Genomic DNA, 3862 nt, shown 5'->3' on the forward strand with positions numbered 1-3862 from the left:
TAAGAAAGAAAAGCTACTAGAAGAAAAGTCCAGACAGAATGTTGAGATTCTCACCATAAATGTAATGCAGAGGCAGAATGTCCCAATGCAACAGCTGGAGGTGTAAAAAGAAAAACCTCTCGGTAGTACCATTGAGAACTTAAAGGAGAAGCTGGTTAGCAAGCAAAGGTTATGTGAGAAGAAACAGCAGTTGAATAGTCAAAAAAACTCTCCTATGACCCTCGTAGAACACTTGCAGGTTGAGGAGGACTTTGAGAAGGTGATTTGGATCATGAAAGCGAGCTTGAGGGAAAAGGAGGAGGATAAAAATGGAAGAACGCTCCAAACTGCAGACTTAGGTTTTACTAAACAGGAGTTAAAGAATCTAAAGGCCCTAAAGTTCATGAAAACAACCAAGCTGATCAGGTAGTTCAGGAGAGCACTGTAAAACCACTGGAGTGTCTAGAGCTACTAGTCATTAAAATTAATGGAAGAAGCAAAAACAAGGGTGCAAACGTCGAGAGTGAATTTCAGAAAATTGTTTACAGGCTTAAGCCTTCTGTCTGTATATATCTGCTTATTTGGGGCCCTTGTAAATTGTCCTGGGCCACTGCCTAAATCTGTCTTGAAAACCCCTAGGGTCTTAGCCTTACTATCTTATATAACATATATATAAAATTTCCGAGAAGTAAATGCTGGAATGCTGAAACATATGGTGAGGGCACTTACACTTATGTGAGAAACCTCAATCTGTGAATTTTTGGAATTGGACTTCAATGAGGGAAAGTATGAGTATTAATGTTAGTATTATGTTAGTATTACTGTTAGTAATAATGTTCACTTTTTCAGGCAGAGTGACACAGTCAATGGACCAATGTCCAAAAAAGGCTGCAAGATGGACTGTTCAGACACACTCAGACGAGCTATTGAGGATACAACTACCAACTGTTAATTTGTGTTAAGTAGTATATTTCTATGGTTTTCTCATTTTCTGATAAATTTGTGTATTAATTTGTGTATAAGTTGGGGTACAAATTCTGTAGAATGGGTGGGGGGAGAGAAGCAATGTTAAGGATTTGTTCTAGAAGGAATCAAGGATTTGATTAGAGATATAAACTAATGGGGAATATAATAACCAGGGGGCTCCAATCATCAGCAGGTCTGCTAATCAGTGTGTTCCCATGTCCAGTCTGCTGGAGTGGATAGGGTACATGGTGCTGAATGGGGTGTGTCATGCTGCTGGAAGGGCTATCAAGAAGTACTGGACAGTGGACAGTTTTGGAAACGATGGTTGAAACCTATGAGTCAGTAGACCCTTTGGAGTGGGGGAGGGATACAGAGGATATATAAGCTGTCTGTTCAGAGCCATGGAAGAGGAGAGAAAGGAGAAAATCCTGGAAGGAAAGAAATGGTGAGACAGCAGAGGGGAAACCTGGGAAGAGAGGAACTTCAGGGAGAGCAGGAGGGGAAGGTCAGCAACTGGCCACTGGGGCAGAACAGAGCAGGTCTTGGGAGATTGAAGAGGACTAAAGAGAAGGAAGAAGTGGTGGAAGGGAAAAAGAGAAAGACTTGAAAGAAAGGGCAGATTGTAGAGAAGAAGCGAGGAAGGGAAAAGGACAAAGCCTTCCCCTTTGAACTTTGAAACTTTGGAGAACATAATTTTGGGATTGGTGATTTACAGACCATTTAACAAAGTGCTGGGCTGCCCATTGGTTGTCTGAGGTTTAGTAGTCGAAACTGCTGTTGGCTTTTGGTATCCAGCCTTGGACAAGGAAGATGTAGGCCCCTTTCTAGTGTAAATAATTTTATTATCATAAATATACCTCAAAGGAATGTCTTGTCTTTTATGGGTTATAAGTTTACAAGTTCAACAAAGAGCTTGATGTCCCAAAGGCCATATATTTTCCAAATTGTTATGAGGTCATATTAGGTTTGTGAAAACCCAATAGAACAGTGATATCACAATTGCAGTGTGATGTCACAATATCATGTCAGGATAATATTTATGATATCACATTTACTTAGAGATATCATGCTGGTGATGAGGTGACAATAGGTTTGTGATGTCACAATGGCTTGGTGATACAACAATGGCATAGTGGATATCAATTGTCATTAACTCTGAATATATGCATTCACAAAGAGACTATGATGTCTCCAAAGGCTGTGTGCTATCACAATGTTTACGAAGTGAAAATGGATTTCTCTTATTACATGTCATATGTGGAATATTATGAAGTTGAAAACAGATTATGAACCCACAAGGGGTACAAGATATCATGGTAGCATTATGTCACAAAAGTTATCAAGTCCGGAGTGGTTTTTGATGACACAGTGAGTTAATGATATCACTATGTAAGTGTGATGTCACAAAGCCTTTATAATGTCACAATAGTTAAGCGTCACAATGGATTACTGATATCAACCCAAATGCTACAATGTAAATAGGATGAAATCATAGAATAGGCACTCACAATGTTTCTATGATGTCACAATGACAATGTGATTTCATAATGCTATGAGGTCATTGTAGTTTTGTGATGTCATAATGAGCTTAATGACAATGGGATGTTACACTGGTGATGATGTCACAAAAGTTTTGTGAGGTTACAATGGAAATATGTAATCTGAGTTGTCATTACCTCACAATGACGGTATGTGTACAAAAGAGGTTGTAATGTCAGAAAGGCCGCATTTGTTTCAAAAGGGCTAAGAGGGTATAATAGGTTATGGATGTTATTTTATCATCATGATGTCACTAGGGCAATGTGATGTCACAATGGTCATGATGTTACAGTGGAATTCTTACATCACATATCATACCTGAAATAAGAAGTCAGAAAGAGATTATGAATTCACAAAGGGACTAAGATATCACAATAGCAGGATGTCACAATACTTATGAGGATAGGACCGGTTTGTGATAGCCGAGTGGGGTTAGTCATATCACAATGGCAATTATGATGTCAAAGGTATTTCATGTCATTATGGTTATTAGATCCCAATGGGTATCTGATATGAACTCACATACCACATGTGAAATAGAATGAAACAGCAAATAGGCTTTCAGACTGTGTCTTCAAAGTCACAATGGCAATGTGATGTCATAATGCTATTGTGTTATTTTAGTTTTGTGATGTCACACTGCTTTGATGCTGTCATGACAACAATGTGATGCAGCACTGGAAACTATATCAGAAATGGCATATGATGGTACAATAGCAGATCTGGTCTCAATTTTCATTAGTTCACAATGAGGATATGGATAAAAAAGGGACTGTATGAGGTCATAATAGATTTGGGATATCACATGATTTCATGATGTCATAATGGCAATGTGATGTCTCAATTTCTTTTTGATGTAATAACGGTGATAATGTCGCAATGGATTTGTATTGTCACAATATGTTGTTATATCACAAGAACAAGTCCAATTTCAATTGCTGGTACTTCACAATGATGATACCAGTTCACAGTAGGAACTTGTCTTAAATGCCATGAATTATCTAAAATATAATGAGGTCATAAGAGGTTTTGAAAACACAGAGACAATGGTATGACTATGGCATTGTGATGCCACAACTTCATGTCATTGATAATGTTTTGATATCATAATTAGGTGATGAGGTCACAACAGCATGCCCGATCTCAATTATCAATAGCTCATAATAAGTATAAGAGGTCTCAATGGGAGTGTTGTTTTTTTTTTCGCCAAAGGCATGTGTTGTAACAAAATTGATTAAGTCCTATCAGGTTTGTGATGTCACAATGTGATACTATTATCATGACGTCTGGCAGTTTGATCATGATCATATTTCTGATATCACAATCATAGCTGAAATATTATGAGTTTAAAAACACATTATGAACTAACAAAGGGAGT

Source organism: Dipodomys spectabilis, unplaced genomic scaffold (assembly GCF_019054845.1).
Source record: "Dipodomys spectabilis isolate Male_0828 unplaced genomic scaffold, ASM1905484v1 ptg000164l, whole genome shotgun sequence".
NCBI classification, from domain to species: domain Eukaryota; kingdom Metazoa; phylum Chordata; class Mammalia; order Rodentia; family Heteromyidae; genus Dipodomys; species Dipodomys spectabilis.